Source organism: Tasmannia lanceolata, unplaced genomic scaffold, assembly GCF_043159265.1.
Source record: "Tasmannia lanceolata isolate RefF3 unplaced genomic scaffold, GAP_Taslan_0.1 ptg000008l, whole genome shotgun sequence".
Classification (NCBI taxonomy): domain Eukaryota; kingdom Viridiplantae; phylum Streptophyta; class Magnoliopsida; order Canellales; family Winteraceae; genus Tasmannia; species Tasmannia lanceolata.
The window spans coordinates 11678893-11698596 of record NW_027518685.1 but is presented as its reverse complement, the minus strand read 5'-3'; the positions used below and the strand labels follow the sequence as shown (position 1 = coordinate 11698596).

The 19704-nt window shown below is 44.9% G+C and overlaps 2 long non-coding RNA genes across 2 annotated transcripts; both read right to left on the bottom strand.

The window, feature by feature from the left end:
- Positions 1-6442: 6442 nt before the first annotated feature.
- LOC143882939 (uncharacterized) lies at positions 6443-7498 on the bottom strand. The gene is made up of 2 exons (XR_013252327.1): positions 7136-7498; positions 6443-7026 (listed from the first exon to the last, which is right to left on the bottom strand). It is a non-coding gene; the product is annotated as an uncharacterized LOC143882939 (long non-coding RNA).
- A 10355-nt stretch (positions 7499-17853) lies between these two features.
- On the bottom strand, positions 17854-18677 carry LOC143882936 (uncharacterized). The gene is made up of 2 exons (XR_013252326.1): positions 18543-18677; positions 17854-18463 (listed from the first exon to the last, which is right to left on the bottom strand). It is a non-coding gene; the product is annotated as an uncharacterized LOC143882936 (long non-coding RNA).
- Between the last annotated feature and the right edge of the window lie 1027 nt (positions 18678-19704).

Here is a 19704-nt window from a genome sequence, read left to right as displayed (position 1 = left end):
AAGAAGGGAAATGATATCTGCGCCAAGTGTTTCAATAAATATGCGCTCTACTTGTTTGTCGTGTAGTATTTAAAGGATTTAAAGAGGTTTTTCAGAACCGGAATATCCTCTGAAATCCCTTTAAATACTACACGACAAACAAGTGGAGCCCTTGTTTATCAAAACACCTTCGCGCAGATATCATTTCCCAAAAAAAATAAAGGGGGATAAAAGAGAGAAAAGCAAAACATAAAAGAAGGTGAAACAAACCTCTTTTGAAAAGGGCAAGTTAGTCAACCATTCCAGCCCTGAGTGCTCTTTTCTAAAACGAAAAAAGAAAAACGCAATGACCACTTCCAAAAGTAACTGGACATTTCGTACACCTCTTAAGCTCTTTCCTTATCAAATAGGAAAACTACGACAGCTTTTATGATACGATCCTTTCTTTTGCATGGTAAAATAATGAAGGGGAGCTGCTCATGTGTACAACCCTTTTGTATTGAAAGATAAAAGCCGCTTTTCTTTATTTTGAACTATTCATTGGCTTCAAACTTGTATCATTGGGAAATGCAGTATCCAATGACCAAGTTTAGAATAGAGGGGGTGTATCTACAAAAAGAAGAGGTATAGTAAGGGAAATCCCAACTAGGTTTTAGTAAGGGGGTCAACGGATACACTTCGGATCGGATCCATCTATGTCTTAGCCACCACTGATCCGTCCGGATCCCTCATCGGTCAAATCCTTTCTGATCTCTTATCGATCAGATCCTTTTTTGGAGTGGAGTCGTTTTTGCATCCTACTTTTGGAGTCTAGGTAACGACCTATTTTTTAATCGGACCTCCATCGGTAGGACTATTTTTTAATCGGACCTCCATCGGAGTGTCCTAACCCTACGTATGTTGTACACATTTAGGGATTAGGGTTAGGGAGGGAAAAGAGAAGAAACTCGAATGGAGATTCGTCATCAATCCTAAAGAAAAGAAAGAAAATAAAATATAATTGTCATTTTGAGTAAGGTTTTTTAATATTATGACAGTACACAAATATGAAGGACACATTTGGCTACCATGATTTTTTATTTTCATGACAAAATAAACTAGTGTATCTAAGTGGTGAGAAACGAGTAGTGCGGGTGAAGTGGCTAAAAAACACGAAAGAAAAATCAGGAAACTATTGTCTCCAAGTGGTGAGAAGTAGGATTGCAACTCGGGTCGGGCTTTTTGAACCCTACCTGACCCGAGATCAAGTCGGGCTTTTTATGAAAAAACCCAAGATTCATAAACCCAACCCTGCTCGATATAGTTTCTCATGTTGGGACTGGTTAGGTTGGGTATGTAATATTAGCTTAGTGTAGTGACTAATTTTCAAGGTTGTAGAACACAACAAATCTTCACAAACAAAATCCCTAAATGACATAATTTTAAGTCATCGAGTGCATATATTTAAGAAGGAAAATACTTTTTCATATAACAAACTTAATTAACTTAATGAAAGCAATTATATCAATATTATAGAAAATAATTTGGTATGCTATCCAAGAGATATTTAAGAATTTTATAATATGCCTACAAGAGTAGGGTCGGGTTACGGGTTTTTTTTTTTCTTTAAACCCAACTCGACTAGGGGTGAAACTCGGGTAGGCTTTGATCAGGTTGAGGCCAACCCTAGCCCAACCCGACATAGCATTCTCTCAACCCTAACCCAGCGCAACCCAACCCGAAGCGTCGGGTTGAGGATGGTCAACCCTAACCCAACCAACCTCTAAATCTCTCAACCCTAGCCCAACCAACTAACCCAAATCGGGTCGGGTTGAGTCAGGTTGGGTTCGGGTTCACCTAGGACCAAACAGAAAAATACAAGAAAAAAATGTAACCCAAAGAAAATGAAGATAAAATTAGAGGACGGAGGTCGAGTTGCCAAGGCCTGGTCCCTACCCCAACTTGAAATTAAATCAGGTTGACTTTCCCCAACCCTAACCCAATCCAACCCAAGGAAATGCCAGCCCGAGCCAAAATTGGGTTGAACCCGTCAGGTTCGGGGTTGAGCCCGACCCAAGTTGCACTCCTAGACTTGACCAGAGATTGGGTCGGGTTTTTCATCTCGAAACCTGACCCAACCCAAGATCCATGATTTCTAAACCCATTCCAAGTTATTTTCGGGTCAGGTTGGTGCGGTTTACCTGAACCAAGTTGCAACCCTAGTGAGAACTAGCTAAAAATCAAGAAACAAAATTTTTTTATCCAAAATAGGATCTACTTTTCCTGATTTTAAGCCACTTCTCACCCTCATCTCAACGTTGCCCTCTCAAATCACCACGTGGAAACAGTGACAAACCGAAATTAGTCTAGGTCACAATCCGAAACGCATTAAAATTCAGATCCTTTGATTTAGGGGAGCAACTTAAATGGGTCGATTTTTTGGAATTCCGGTTAAGCTTTTACCATAAAATCGGGTTAAGTCTGGGTTGACTCCAATTCTTTTTTTTTAGCAAGGGCTCAACCCAACCCGACCCGACCCAAGTAGCAGCCCTTCTTTGATTCCGATATGGGTCCTTCTAGGACCATCGACATCTCTGGACTCTGGGTAGGTTTTACAATTGCCCACGCTTCTGCATAATGTGATCATTCCACTTTGACTGGAGAAGATGATTGCTGAAGAACCCACCACCCCCTACTCGTACAGACTTTATTTTGACAACTTTCAATAGTAGTGGGTCCCAATACTCTAATCTTCCCCCAATCAGAATCCGACGGGCTTTCAAAATCACACATTATAGAATCTCGATGGGGGCGTTTCACATATAGCATTTATTAGTTCAACTTAGGACAAATATAATCGAGCCTTATAGTATCCAAAATTCATCATGAACTTTATAATATGAAAGACAGAAGCAAAATCTCAGCTACTTTCAAGGAATTATATTAAGGTGCATGGTATCCTTACAACTCGTAGAAGAAGCAAATACATGACACATGTAAGTAATGCATTCCCAGCAGCATGAAACATTGCAAAAACTAAGACGAGTCTGGACCTAACTGTGGCCACGAATGCGTCTCTTACATCTCATGTCTAATGAAACCAAAAACATAGGGGAAAAAAAAAACAAGAAGAAGATAAAACAACCCTTAATAAAAAGCATTTTTTTGTTTCTAGAATTGAAATCGGACCATCTTCCCTCTATTCCCCGCTACGCAATGTCGCTCTCCCGTTCCTTTCCAGCAGTAAACAGGAGAGCACCATTACAAAGCATGTTTCTTTTGAGCCTCAACGTTCCCAATATTTACGATATAACCGACCTCTTCTTCCTTTGTACCCATCACCCGAATGAGCAAACTTTTTCCGGTTAAGCTCCATCTTCACAGCCGGAAAATCTGACCCACAAGAGGAAATGAGGGTAAAAAGGAAGAGGAGAGTATTGGGAGGGGAAGGGAGAGGATACATGTAGATGTAGCCATCCATGTAGGGTCATATTTAAAGGTATAAGCGCTTTGCTTTTTGGTCTGTGTGTGTGGATTTTCAATGTTTGTGGGTAATACAAATCCCACTCACTCGGTTTTCAAACCACTTGTTGGGGAGAGATTCGAAGCCATTTTCAGGATTTTTAATTTGAACGCTGTAGACAAAAAGTTCCCATCGATCACCTCACTGTTACTGAATGTCTCTGATGGGGTATAAAAACAGCAGCCTATTAGCTGTCGACACGTGGCCCAATGATGGCCTACCGCAGACCCCGCGTCAGCAGGGGTAGTTTGGTAATTACAGCAGAGTAGGTGAGTTCGAACCTATCGCTGGCCGACACCTGCCCTGGAGTAATAACTCCTCAACTACCCCCGTTTTCCCCTATAAAAGGGCTTCCAAAGCTCATAAACAGGGTGATAACTTCTCACCCACCACTCTTAAACTCGCTCTGTACTCCTGCTCATACTGACTTGAGTGTCGAAGGGCCTGTCCGGAGTAACACTCCGGGTTGGTCTTCTGACCTCGTTTGCTCTTTACGCAGGGCTCAGCCACTCAGCTCCTTCACCTCGGTCTCTCGGGTCCTCTAGCTCAGCTCTTATATCACTATCATATCTGTTACCGATTTTAGGCCTAACAGTCTCTTTACAAACGCTTCACATTCAACGACTAATATTTAAGAGATTCAAAGTAAGGGCTGTCAAATGAACGGTTCAGATCTATAAGAAAGTTGGACCCACTATTATGTGTAATTTTTTTTTTTTTGTTGTTAAATAAGAACCGTCTATGTTCAAATAGGAAATTTACACGCTATTGGATGGTATGATCAGATGTTTTTTTGTGATATGAGATTCAAAGCAAGATCTATCTAATTGAAGGTTCAGATGTATCAAAGGTATGGTGGGATCCAGTGGGGTCCGCTTCTACATATTACCGAGTGTACGTCAGGGCAACGTCTCAATTGCGTCAAAATAAATCCCACTAAAATCTCAATTTCCAGTAAGAAGAGGAAATTGAAGCACCTCGTACATGACAAGAAATATGTAAAGAGATATATTCACCCGTTTTTTTTTACTTAGGACAGCTCCCTCTCTTCACTAGAGGGGGCTGTCCCAACTAGAAAATGGGGCGAACAGATCATTTACGATAAAATTCAACGCCGGCCTGTTGACGAGCAACTTGTGGGCCGTGGTGCATGCTTTGTCATAGGATCCCGTTTCGGTTGGGGTGGGTCAGTGGGGGTGAGAATGGGCTATCCACAAATAACTTGGACATAGTGAAAAAAGGAGATTTTATATGTCCAAGATTTTTCAAAAAATTCTGTACGGTCCACACCACAGGATGATCCAAACCGTCCATTTGAGGAATATGACACTTGGAAGCATGACTTGACTGTACTGTTTTGAAGAGACAGTTGTTTGTGGGGTGAGCCCACCTAGACTTAGAGGCAGAGCCGCAAAGCCAAGGGGCGCGCCCTGAGATTTGATATATTCACATTACTTAGAGATGATATATGCGTAGTTTAGTTTTGTTTCCATAAAATTGCCCTCCTAAACTCTCAGGAATTATTTTTCCCTAAACGTGAAGTATTTTTTTTCTTTTTCTGATGGGTAAGCTGGGGGTTTGGCGGAGACCTTATGGATTTATTTGATAAAGAGAAAGATGATACAATAACAGGCACATAAACCATCCCTAACTTGGAATATGTGAGAGAGGGAGGACCAAGACTCGGCACATAAGCCTAAGAAAAGGTGTGGCTCATGTTTTCACTTTTGTAGCAGAAGCTGTTTGTTGAGAATGTTGACAAAGTTTATGATAATATCAAAACACAGTTCTTTAATTTTTTTTTTATTGAGAAAGCAAAATCTAACCATTCTCTACCTCCCTAGAGCAAATTCCTAGCTCCACCCCTGCCCAGACCAGTGAAAGGACTGAAAGGCTACAAGAAACAAGCAACTAGAGTGAGAGTGGTGACACAAGGGCCACCCACAGAAGAGACGCCTATGGAAATGGTAACTTGGAACAAATAGAGTGAAATTTATGATACAGTAGGACCCAGAGCGTGGTGGGTTGTTAATCATGATCCTAATTAATTGGCTCAAAGGGCCTAGCCTTGTTCCACCGGTCCTAGGGCTTTTGATATATCGACCAGGTAACTAACGTTTGGTATCAAAGCCAAGATCACCTCTTGTGTTTGAGTCATGAAAGGGGTGACCTATGACAAGCGAAACGCAGTACGACTAGGGTGAGAGTGCCACATAGTGGAGCAGCTTAGGCAACATGGGAAAATACAATTGATGCGGAGGGACTTAACTTATAAGGACTTGGACACCCTCCCCTTAACGGCTAGCTGTTAATGGTGACTTCTACTTGAGTCCCTTGCGATAGGGTCCATTGATCTGGTAAGAAAACAAGCATAGCCCATTGCCATAAGTTCCACGTGATCCGATGATCCTAGTCCCAGAAAGCATCTTTAGGCAGCATCGATGTTTGTAGGCATTGACCTTGCCGATGAGGTGCCAATTCAGCATGAGACCAATACTATATGGGTTGCCCCATGATTGCCCTACATATCAACCGTTTGGATCACCCACATGAGTGCAATCTTGGACCCAAGGTTGATCAATAAGATTAATCCTGATGGTTATCAGTCACATACTCGATCCTATTATAATGTGTGTTAAAGTATAAAAGATTAAATAACGATCGATATCTCCAACAGCTTAAGCTTTTGGAGTAATTGGGTCCTTTCACATGTTATCAAAGCAATTGTCTTGGCTCAAAACTCCTTCATATTAAAAATCCATATGTAATGGCCAGCTCAAAAGAGGGGCCACATGTGACACTCCGTGGGCCAACCCTACAAAGAGGGATCACACATGAGGGGGAGTGTTAAAGTATAAAATATTAAATAACATGGCGATGATTTGTTCACTTGATTTGACGTCAAAAAGCATTAAAGTCTACCATGATTCACGTGACAAGGGGGCACATAATCTTATAGGGGAGACAGAAAAATCAACTCTTTAAATAATGCCATCTCCAACAGTTTAAGATTTTGGAGTAATTGGTTGTTTCACAATGTTCCGGTTTTCGGGCCCACAAATATGGCTGGCCACCACAAATCGGGCCTATTGCCCTTCACCCTACTCTTATCAGGTGAATCATCCTTCAACCTAGCAAGATGAAAGAGATGGAGAAGACGTCTTGGGCCCTTCAAGGCCAGTGAGCCCATTTTAAGATGAACTAAAATAAACACACACACCGGCGTCCGGTCTTCCCTTTTGCCCTCTTTTGTTGTTCCGTTCCAAAGAAAAAGCAAATTCGTATGAAAAAATCCGCAAATGATAGGAGCTTTTTTCTTTTTCTATGCTAGAGGGGAAAGTTTAACATATATTACTAACATAATTTAAAAGAATAACATAGGAGACACAACTGGAAAACCCTATCACATGATTGGCAGGCGCAAATGAGGTGAAGTCATGGACTCGGGAGCCGATGACCAGGGCTCGAATTTGCACTAGCCGTTGGCGCGGGTGGGGTGAACCGTGGCTCTCTTCCCACTAACACTCTAGGAACCCTATCTTCATCTGCAATTCAATCACCTACCAACATCAATTTCTATATCAAAACATAGAATCCAAGCTATCAATTAAGGAAAGAAGAACAAAACAAAGGAAAAAAAGAAAGATAACTAACCCTTTTGGAGATCTTCCACTACTATGTTTCTTGATTCGGTATAACACAGGAGTAGAGCAAAGAACAAGAGAGAGACAGCTGCCAAATTAATGGCCTTTGAAGAGCCCTTCATTTTTCTTTAGTGGTTTAGTACAAAGGATATGAGCTACACCATTTTATAGATCACAAAGTCGCATATAGCTGTTGTAAATGGGGCGTGCAATAACTTTGAAATCATTTTCACAAATGAATTTGATTTACAATCATAGCTTTGACATGGCCAATGGGCGTTATCTAGTAGTTTATGAACTTTCCAACAAGCAGGTGGGATGGTTGTGGAATTTATCTCTATGAAGAGGACAGACCATTGGCGTATGGACTGAGTATTCCTTTTAAGTGTGAAACCAAGAATGTTTGAACGAGGGATATGACTGAGAAACATCTAGAGGATTCGATGATTATCAAAATTGGGTGCAAGCAATTTTTAGACATGGCCCACCTTCCATGAGTAAATATTAATTTGTTACTCTTGTATACACTAGAGTGGGCCCACCCAAGGAGGGGCGAATATACCACTTCCCTTTTGTATTGCCTATTGTTGTCGGCACCGTAACTCAGAATCAGTTATCAAAATCCAAAACAAACAGGGGTCATTTTTTCAAAAATGATAAATTTTAGGGATACCATCATGAATTAAAGGTCCCTGTTAAATTAGTATTAGAGAGAGTCTGAGGGAGGGAAAAGTACGAAGGCAATCAAAATCCCGTGATTGAAGGGATAATTATAGATTTCAATAATCTCTTGATTGCAGGATAATTATAGATTTCAATAATCCCTTGATTGAAGGGATAATTATAGATTTCAATAATCTCTTCATTGCAGGATAATTACAAAGAGTGCGGCTAGGGAAACCAGTTACCTAACCTAGAGTGGAACCAAACAAATCCCTACATGCCACATGGCATCGGTGGGGCAGTTTTGTCATTTTAAGAAAAAAAGTAAAAAACAAAGGAACTAAGATAAAGCCAACTACTTGTTAAAGCCCTTAATTGCAGGGTTAATTAGCATTTATATCCAGAATTTATCCCTTGGTTGGAGAGATAATCAAAGCCTTTGATTACAAGCTAATTATAGCCTTTATTACAAAAAGATAAGGCAATGCCATTGCTCACCACTTACACATTATCTTTACCTCTGTTGTGTTATAGCATCACATATACCTAAATCATTCGCCCTATGTATAGTGGTGCCAATATCAAGTTGCCATTCAAGATCATATGGGTCTCTGATGAAGAGACTAGAGACTGGCACACAGAATAGAAATCATGTTCAAATCGATGTTAAGAGTCCATTTTCGTATGGTTCCTTTTGCCACATATTTTGATAGAACACCGTTCTATCAAAAAAGAAAAATAGGGAATAAGATGATAAGAAAATAGGGATAGAATGAGTTAATTCGAAGAAACTTAGGCCTCGAAGATGCAAACTGCACTAAATTTGATTATTCCTTGCTTAAAAAGCCATACGTCATCTACATTATATAGAAATTAGGGAAAGCAAAATATGGAAATAGAAATCAACAGAATAGGAAAAAGAAAATAAGGAAACCTAATATAAGATAGCAATAACATAAATAAGGAAAGCATCTTTGGAACTTTCCAAATTTCTTCTCTTTTCTCCTTTTCTTTCTTCTTACTCCCTCTTTTTTGCCTTTGTTTTTTGTCTTGTAATTAGTCACCATCATCAAGGGTTGAGGCCACTTCAATTGCAAACCGATCCCATCATGTCGTTCATCAAAGCTTCTTTGATGTATTTTTTTAGATTGATTCACGGATGGTTTCATGCGAGAATCTTTTCTATAGCGTTGAAAAGGTTGAGAGGCATGACAAATTTTTCGGAGTCGACGTTGTTGGACCCCTTTCTTTTTTGGCTTTTTTGGTTTTTCTTCTATCCGCCTTTTGATAAGTATTCCCGCCTGTTGGTAATTCACACGTAATTTTGATAAGTATTACGTTGGATTACGTTGGAAACTAGCCACTACGTTGGAATTCACACATAAAAGACAATTCCCCGGCAACGGTGCCAAAGACTTGTTTGTGATATTTTAAATAACCGCAAGTGCACGGATCGCGTGCAGATACGGGTCGAACTCAGGGAAGAGAATTGTAATTTCTTCCCCTATATTATTCGAAAAATAAACTTACGATATATTATTGCTTGGCATATACTCAGGATTTTTGTGGACAAAAACCTCGGAACCAACAATATATTGTAAATTTATTAACTAAATAGATATAATGGTCGAAAATAATGTAAAAAGGATTACCAAATTAACTCTTATATTTAGGCAAAGTGCACTAAGGTTCTAATGATCTCTTTTAACTACTTGTCTAATCTAATTAAAAAACTAAAATTCTAAGGGCTTAAGTTATTGAAAAAATTGTAAAAGTAATTTGAATAATGTAAAAACCTTAATTCAATATAAAAGATTACTTAGGGTTAGAATCCACCATGGGTTTTGGAATAGATTATTAATCAAACCAATTTTTGTATTGGATAGTGTATTTAATAAATCAAGTAAATGGGGAATAAGATCTATAAAATGTCATTGCCCATGAGTGAGTGATCAAATATACTACTCAATTTTGTATATTATATAATAAATTATATTTGTTTATCGACAATTACTTATACGGCAGGGGAAAGCCAGTGGCATAAGTGATTGAGATCCAACAAATACAAACCCTTACATAAGTTGTCATATAAGCTACTGGTTTTAATTACTTCTCTTTCTCCTTCCCCATGGCTTCATCTAAACCCTAAGTACAGTGGGTTTAGCTACTCATGGAGAAGGGGAAATAAACAAAGAAAAAGAAAGAGAGAGAGCCATTGAGAGAAAGTGAGAGAAGGGAGATGAAACAAAAATAACTCTCTTGAATTGAAACAAAAGTACATAAAGTTGGAACTAAAATAAAAGAAAACTTAGTCTTTTTCTCCTCAAGCTTTGGTCGAATCCTTGTCTCCTTCTTCAAGCTTTGTTGTCACCTTTGGATTAAATCTTAGACGGTGGATCGAGCCTTGGTTGAGAGGGAGAAAAAGAACTTGAAAAGAGAGCAAGAGAGAGTGTGCAGAGAACAAGAGAGCATAAAGAGAGTAGCGAGAGAGAGTAAAAGAGCCCAAGACAGAGTGTAAGAGGGGGTATATAAAAGAATGAGAGGTTGAAAAGAATTTCCAAATTTAGGCTTAGAGAAGCAAGGGTTGAATAGATAAGTTTTTGGAATCCAATTAGAGGGCGAGATGAAAAAGGTGCTAGAATGTTCTCTTCTCCTTGGATGGCCACACATTTTAAAACTTGGTTAGCAAGAGTTCTCAAATGAGCATTTTCCTAATTAAAGAATCACCAACGAGCATTCTTTCCTTCATGGTAAAAAAAATCACCAACATATATCAACGAGATGAGGGTAGTTGCTAAAAATAAGGAAATTGCAACTTATACATGCAGTCACTTTCTTTGTAATAGCAGGTTTCCAAGGTATCCATCTTAAAATAAGAAAGTCTACATGCATAGCGTTTCCTAAAAAAAATCCTAGAGAGAAAAAGTAGCAGGTTTCCATTCCACTTGCAATACCTGTTGATGGGGTGTGAAAACACCAGCCTCTCACAGGCCGCCACCTGTCCCAGAGTAGGTGAGCTGCAGCCTCTCACAGGCCGCCACCTATCCCAGAGTAGGTGAGCTGCAACCTCTCACAGGCCGCCACCTGTCCCAGAGTAGGTGAGCTGCAGCCACTCATAGGCCGCCACCTGTCCCAGAGTAGGTGAGCTGTAGCCTCTCACAGGCCGCCACCTGTCTCAGAGTAGGTGAGCTGCAGCCTCTCACAGGCCGCCACCTGTCCAGGACACCTCACCAGATTTTCCCTATAAATAGGGGATCAAAGCTCAGACCAATGGGTAATGAAAAATCCCTTCTCTCCCTAAAAACTCTTAGACATCTCCCCTTCACTCCTGCTCATACTGACTTGAGTGTCGAAGGGCTTGTCCGGAGTAAAACCCGGTCTGGTCTTCTGACCTCGCTTGCCTTGTGCAGGACTCAGCCCTCATAGCAGGACTCGTTCTCGACCACCTCACTCCTCGTTCATTCCGGTCCCTCAGGACTCAGCTCCCCTAGTCATCCAGCTCAGCTCTTACGTCACTGCTGTACCTGTTACCGATTTTAGGTCTAACAGATTGGCGCCATCCGTGGGACCCCAAAACTAAAAGCTGTCCTTACACATCCCACTCACAAAAATGGCAGGACGTAAGAGTACGCGGATGCCTACTGCGCGGGCGCGGACTACCCAAACCGCGCTACCCCGCAGGACCCAGAGCGAGCGAATTGCATCACTAGTAGTAGCAGCTTCTGCTACAGCAGAGCAGAGCCCGGCTCGCTCAGAACACCTGAACCCCCTGCCCACTCCGGAGCAAGTTCAAGCTCTATTTCAACAGATGACAGCTCTCGTCGGGCAGTACCAGCAACTGCTTCAGACGCCTTCACAACCTCCCCCAGAGGCTCCGCGATCTGTCCAAGGAAGGCCAGACGTCCACAGGGGAGAGTCGTCGCGCCATGGTGAGGATCGAACTCACCACTCCACTAGACAAGTCCATCACCCCACAGCGAGGCATGCCCAAACAGAGCCTCGTCACCGTGAAAGGTCGCGGTCCCGCTCCGCACAGAGGCGCCGTGCTCATGAAGATCGTGCGCCACCAGCGAAACGTCGACCTCGTCGTAGGAGTCGGGAGAGCCAATCCGGCTCCGCGGCGAGCCAGTCTGTGGAAAGGATCAGGTCCTTGGACCACAGGACGGATCCGCTACTACAGAGAATGGAGGAGATGGATCATCGGATAGAGGAACTGGCGAAGGACCAGAGCCGGCCCGTCTCCAGGGCGTTCTCAAGCAGGACGCCGTTCACTGATGATGTTCTGGGTGCCCCAGCACCCAGAGGGTTTAAAATGCCCGCCGTCCCTCAGTATGACGGCACTACAGACCCCGTGGACCACTTGGAGACATTCAGAACAATGATGCTCCTCCACGGAGCTTCCAATGGCTTTCTTTGCAGAGCATTTCCAACGACGCTAACTGGCGCGGCGAGAGACTGGTACTCTAGGATCAAACCGAACTCCATCAGTAATTTCGATGATTTCGGAGAGGATCTGGTACGCCACTTAATGAGCAGTCGCAAGCCGAAGAAAACGACAGCATCTCTGATGGCTTTGCGACAGGACGACAATGAGCCTCTGAAAGTGTTCGTCCGCCGTTTCAACAGGGAGGCACTTCAGGTGCCCAATCTAGATCCCTCAGCAGCTATGAATGCGCTCCTCGCGGGTGCCAGATCTAATGACTTCCGTCGGGCCGTAGCCCCGACAAAATCCGCACTCACTGGCAGATCTCATGGCCGGTGCAGAAGAGTACATAACGGTGGAACAAACACTGGCAGCTCTTAATTCAAATCGGAGGATAACCTCTGAAGAGAAGAATCTCCCTAAGCAGCGCAGGGAGGATAAACCTCCCAGGAGAGAGAAGTCTCCGCCTCCTCAGAGAAGAGAAGAAAACTTCACGCCTCTCAACACCTCCAGAAAGCACATACTGGCGGCGATCAGCGAAGAGGAGTTCGTGAAGTGGCCTGCGAGAATGATCTCCAAAGGGAATCGAAGAGATCCCTCAAAATACTGTCGCTTGCACAAGGACCACGGCCACGACACGGATGAGTGTTGGCAGCTCAAAGAGGAAATTGAGCAGCTGATCGGCCGCGGTTATTTGAAGAAGTACATTCGAACTGATGGCCGCAAACAAGAACGAAGAGAGAAGAGCCCCCGAGGCCGCAGTCCTCGAAGATCACAGCCGCCCCCTGCTCGCAACAAAACTCCTCAGCCGCCCAGTACGCAGCAGGAGGCACCCCGATCTCAGCCAAGGGGGGGTCATCGGTACAATAATGGGTGGACCAGCCGCCGGGGGCACATCCTCTGCCGCTCGCAAAGCATATGCACGGCGAGTTAACGCCGTGCACACAACCAGCAAAAAGACGAGAACGGAGAATGAGATCTCCTTCTCAGATGCGGATCTGGATAATCTTATCCTGCCCCACGACAATGCACTGGTTTTAACCATGCTCGTTGCCAACTGGGAGGTGAAGAAAATCCTCGTAGACAATGGGAGTTCAGCGGACATTCTATACTACCACGCCTTTGAGAAAATGATGATAGGCGATGACCGTCTGAAGCCGGCGAACTCAGATTTATTTGGCTTCTCCAGAGAGGTCGTGAAAGTAGTGGGGCAGATCAAGCTCCATGTTCTTGTCAGAGACCCACCTTGTCAAGCTTTCGCCATGGTCAACTTTCTGGTAGTAAGGGCCACTTCGGTCTATAATGCTATCTTGGGACGGCCTGGCCAGAACCTGATCCGTGCAGTAGCCTCGGCCTACCACCAAAAAATGAAGTTTATAACCCCCAATGGTGTGGGGGAAGTTCGAGGAGATCAGCCTCAATCCAGAGAGTGCTACGCAATGGCACTCAAAGGCAAAAATGCAGTGGAATCACTGCCAATTGAACTGCTCGATGTAAGGGACGAGCTCAGAGGGACTCAACCTGCTGAAGACCTCCTCTCCATCCCACTGTGCCCGGAGGACAGTGAGAAAGTCGCTCTGATCGGTTCCTCCCTCAGCAGCAGCATTCAACACCAGCTCACCAATTTTCTCCAGGACAATGCAGATGTCTTTGCATGGGTTCCTGCCGATATGCCCGGCATTGATCCAGAGATCAGCACACACAGGCTTGGTGTTGATTCAACCTGTAAACCGGTGAAGCAGAAGAGACGACATTTCGCTTTCGAAAGGCGGCAGGCAATAAAAGAAGAAGTGGAGAGGCTTCTGAAGGCTGACTTCATTCGCGAGATTCGATACCCGGACTGGTTGGCAAACGTAGTCCTAGTCAAGAAGACTAATGGAAAATGGAGGACCTGCGTTAACTTCACCGATCTGAACAAGGCTTGTCCTAAGGACAGCTATCCACTCCTGAAGATCGACCAACTCATTGACGCCACAGCGGGTCATGAACTGTTGAGCTTCATGGACGCCTTCTCCGGATATAATCAGATCAGGATGTACGAGTCGGATATACCAAAGACCTCCTTCTTCACAGATCAGGGGACTTACTGCTACCGAGTTATGCCCTTCGGCGTCAAAAACGCAGGAGCTACTTACCAAAGGCTTGTGAACAGACTTTTTCAGAACCAGATCGGCCGTATCATGGAAGTCTATGTGGACGATATGCTGGTCAAAAGTCGGAGTGCGCAGGACCATGTGTCTGATCTCAGAGAAACATTCCAGGTCCTGAAGAAGCACAACATGAAACTTAACCCCACCAAGTGCACCTTTGGTGTCACCTCGGGGAAGTTCTTAGGATTCATGGTGAGCCAGCGAGGGATAGAAGCAAACCCAGAAAAGATCAGAGCCGTGATGGAGCTTACTGCTCCAAAAACCATCAGGGAAGTCCAGCGGCTCACGGGAATGATAGCGGCATTGGGTTGCTTTATCTCCAAATCAGCGGAGAGGTGCCTGCCCTTTTTCAGCGCGGTCAAGGGACTCAAGACTGCGCCCTGGACGGAAGAATGCCAGATCGCATTCGAAGAGCTGAAAAGGTATCTGTCCTCCCCGCCATTATTAACAAAGCCGGAGCCGGGCGAGGAGCTATTTTTGTATCTCTCCATCAGCTCCACGGCTCTGGCAGCTGTCCTCGTCCGTGAAAAGCACCGCCAGCAAAAACCTATTTACTATGTCAGCAAGGTTCTTCACGACGCAGAAACAAGGTACCAGCGGGTCGAGAAATTGGCTTATGCGCTGGTAATGGCCGCCAGGAAGTTAAGGCCGTATTTCCAAGCTCACACTGTAAAGGTCTTGACTGATCAGCCACTTCGACAAGTTCTCCATCGACCAGATATCTCCGGGCGACTTGTGAAATGGGCCGTAGAGCTAAGCGAGTTCGATATTCAGTACGCACTCAGGCCAGCTATCAAGGCCCAAGTACTGGCAGATTTTGTAGCCGAGTGCACCATCCCCCAGCCGGTCGCCGACCCTGAAGCAGTGCAGCTCCCAGTTGTAGAGAAAGCAACTCCTGAAGAATGTATAGCAGAGGAAATTCAGACAGAAATTAGGCCACCGTCAGCCGAGCAGGACTCCATAACCAGCACACCGACTTGGGAAGTATATGTCGACGGATCTTCAAATAAAAACGGCTGTGGAGCCGGCCTCATCCTCACTGGGCCCAATGAGTTCACTGCGGATTACGCCCTGAGATTCGGATTCCGTGCATCAAACAATGAGGCAGAATATGAAGCCCTCCTTGCCGAAATGAGCCTAGCAATTCAGACTGGCGCCCAAAAATTAAAAGCATACTGCGACTCGCAGTTGGTAGCAAACCAGATCCAAGGGGTCTACGAAGCCCGAGACGAGCGTATGATTAAATACCTCGCCAAGGTTCGCCAACTTTCCAGCCGGTTTGCAAGTTTCGAGGTCATCAGAGTACCAAGAACAGAAAATGCCAAAGCTGACGTGCTGTCAAAACTAGCTGCCTCTGGATATACTACTCTCGGAAGCATACACATGGAGTTTCTACAAAGGTCCAGCATCGACAGTAAAGCCATGGAAGTCATGCAGGTGGAAGATGAGTCGTGCTGGATGGATGAGATCATGGGTTATCTGCGCGATGCTAGACTCCCGGAGGATAAGAAGGAAGCTCGTAAGGTGATACAGAGAGCTGCCCGATTCTCCCTCAGTGGTGACAATCTATACAAAAGGTCATATACTCTCCCATATCTGAAGTGTCTGAGGCCGAGCAACGCCGCGTATGCACTACAGGAGACTCATGAAGGAATTTGCGGAGAACATTTGGGGGGCAAAGCTCTGGCGATAAAGGTGCTGCTCAGAGGACTGTATTGGCCTACTATCAGGCAGGATGCCCTGGATCTGGTTAAAAGGTGTGAGAGGTGTCAGAAGTTCTCTCCTACCATCCACCAGCCCGCCGTAGCAATGGCTCCAATTATTAGTCCGCTCCCCTTCGCAGTATGGGGGATGGACATCCTGGGCCATTTCCCACCGGCTTCTGGAAAGCGCATGTTCGTGGTAGTGGCGATCGACTATTTCACTAAGTGGGTGGAGGCAGAACCTCTAGCCCAGATCACTGAGCAGAATGTGCAGAACTTCTTCTGGAGGGCAGTAGTCTGTAGATTTGGGATTCCCCGTGCCTTAATCACAGACAACGGCAAACAGTTCGACTGCCGGAACTTTCGCAAGTTCTGCTCGGACCTAAAGATTGAACAGAGATTCACTTCGGTTGCTCACCCCCAGACCAATGGGCAAACGGAAGTAACTAATAGAATCCTGCTTCAGGGGATAAAGAAGAGGCTGGATGAAAAAGCTGGCCGATGGGCAGATGAGCTCTATCACGTTCTGTGGGCTTACCGCACTACTCCTCGCACGATGACTGGTGAATCGCCGTTCAACCTCTCCTTTGGTACTGAGGCTGTGATACCAGTCGATATAGGCGCTCCGTCTCCCATAATCAGCAGCTTCAACGAGCAGCTTAACGGCGACGGGCTCCGTGCCAATCTCGACTTACTAGAAGAAATCCGGGAAGAATCTTGAATCCGGGTCGCCGCTTATAAGCAGAGGGTATCAAATTATCACAACTCCAAGATTCGCCCCAGAGAATTCAGGACAGGAGATTTGGTCCTGAGAAAGGCAGCCGTCTCCCAACCGACAAAAGTCGGGAAACTCTCCCCGACTTGGGAAGGGCCATATCGAGTGAAAGAAGTTATCCGGCCAGGAAGCTACAAGCTAGAGACACTGGAGGAGCACTTATTACCTCACGCATGGAACTCCAAAAATCTCAGGAGATATTATCAATAAACAAAATGTCCTGCGTAAAAAGGTGACTTTGTAAATTTGTAAATTTGTTATTATTATGAATAAATAATGTTTTTTGCAGACTTAGTTTCACCCTTACTCATTGGAAACCCAGTTCACAAAACTCGGGTACTCATTGGAAACCCAGTTCTTAAACTTGGGTACTCATTGGAAATCCAGTTCTTAAACTTGGGTACTCATTGGAAACCCAGTTCACAAAACTTGGGTACTCATTGGAAACCCAGTTCTTAAACTTGGGTACTCATTGGAAACCCAGTTCACAAAACTCGGGTACTCATTGGAAACCCAGTTCTTAAACTTGGGTACTCATTGGAAACCCAGTTCTTAAACTTGGGTACTCATTGGAAACCCAGTTCACAAAACTTGGGTACTCATTGGAAACCCAGTTCTTAAACTTGGGTACTCATTGGAAACCCAGTTCACAAAACTCGGGTACTCATTGGAAACCCAGTTCTTAAACTTGGGTACTCATTGGAAACCCAGTTCATAAAACTTGGGTACTCATTGGAAACCCAGTTCTTAAACTTGGGTACTCATTGGAAACCCAGTTCACAAAACTTGGGTACTCATTGGAAACCCAGTTCTTAAACTTGGGTACTCATTGGAAACCCAGTTCTTAAACTTGGGTACTCATTGGAAACCCAGTTCTTAAACTTGGGTACTCACTGGAAACCCAGTTCTTAAATTCGGGTGCTCACTGGAAACCCAGTTCAGCAACAGCCTTGGTCCCAGGTTATCAAAATTAAAAAGACAAGTGAGCAAATCACTCAGTTGAGAAATATCAGAGACAAAGAAGGACAAATGTGATTTCATTGATCAGAATATGTGGGGCCTCGAGGGCCATTACAAAATTCATTTTAAAGAGGCTGCTAAGAGCTGTAGGGTCTCAAGGACCATTACAAAATGAGGTCAAAATGAAAACAGAAAAATACTAAGCGTCTGGAAGAGAGGTGATGTCAGCAGGAGCATCAGTAGGAGCATCTGGCTCCTCATCAGTAATCTTTGGCCTGGCAGGGAGAGTCATATTCTGCATCACTAAGTTTGGATTGCAGGCCTGGAGCTCCTGGAGGCAGTCGTAGTATCCGAGACTATAAGCCTCACTCGATAGGCTGAAGAGCTCGGCCTCTTTTTCTTCTACAGCCGCCTTCACTGCGACGTTCTGCCTCTCCTTGGCTCTTTCTCTCTGGGCGCTCATAGCCTTGGCAGCCTTATCCAGCTTCTTCTTCTCTGAGGCCAGATCCTCCATCAACAACTTCTTCTCCTCCTGTACTCGCCCGATGCTCGTTTGAAGCTCCTGGACCTCACGGGCCAGCTTCCCGTTCTCCTCTTCGGATTCGGTAATTGCTTCAGAGAATTTCTTGCTCTTCTCCTTGAGATCATTATAGTAGAGCAAGATCTGCAGACAGAAACAGGCATCAGTATGGTCAAAGGAAGAAATGGGCAGAAAGTTAGCAAACTGATCACCTCTTCCTTACCTGGTAAGCTGAGGATAACACAGCCTCCTCTCCTGTAGCTGGCGGCTCGCGAAGGACCTATTGCTTGTCCTTCCGCAGCAGACACTTGCTCATGATCTCTACTGCTACCCGGCTCTCGCCTAGGGCAGTATCATCCTTCAGAACAGCCCAATTGGGCCGAAAAACGTTCTCATTTAGTCCCGTAGGAGGACAGGCTCCAGAGCCGGTTCCAGTAGAAGCACCACCGGACTTAGAAGAGCCACCACCCTGAGCAAAGGGGCCTATTAGCTTCACCGTAGTCTTGGCCCTCTGAGATGGGGGTGGAGGAGAGCCTTGTGATGGGGCCGGACTCGCCAATACAGTCGTCTTTCTCTTCTGGCGCTCCTGTTGTGCCTGTGCAGCACCCTCCTGTGCCCGTGGCTGGGCTCCCTGTCTTATCTTCTCAACGGTCGATTGTTTCTTCATTTCTGCAAGACAAGCGAGCAGTCAGAAGCAAGCATATAAAAATAAACAAATTCTAAAGACAGGTCTAGCTACATACGTTCTGGAGTCGCGGCACTCACGCCCAGTCCAACTAGCATCTCCTCTCCTGAGAACTCTGCACAGCGGATAAGGCCTGATTGCTCAATCTCCTTCCGCATCAAGGCGAAAGTCTCTCTGTCCTCACTCTCGAGGAGCGGCTTTCGACTTAATTTGGAAGTGTCCGGAGTGTCCCACACTAGAGGGACAGGCCAGGGCTCACTGGCCTCCTTATCCTCGACGTAGAAGAACCTATTCTTCCATGAATGTATTGACGAGGGGATGCCGGTAATGATTTTTAGCTCAGGGCGCTGGCTGATGTAGATCCAGCCCCCTTCCTTATGCCTCTTCAGATGTGCACAAGCACGGAATAGCGACAAGCTCACGCTCCTCTCTAACCGGCCGTGGACGAGATACAAGAACCCAGTCAGTAGTCTCCATGAGTTCGGAGCTACTTGAGCTGGGGCCAGTCCGTAGTATCGAAGCACCGCTGTGAAAAATGGGTGCAAAGGAAATCGGAGTCCCGCCCTCATCGACTCCTCATAGATACAGAGATCCCGGCTCTCGTTACAGGCTCTGTCTCCCTCTATAGCTGCCCTCAGTTCAAATCTTGGAGGCACGCAGTACTTATCCCTAATGTCCCCCAGCATGGACCTGGTGAGGT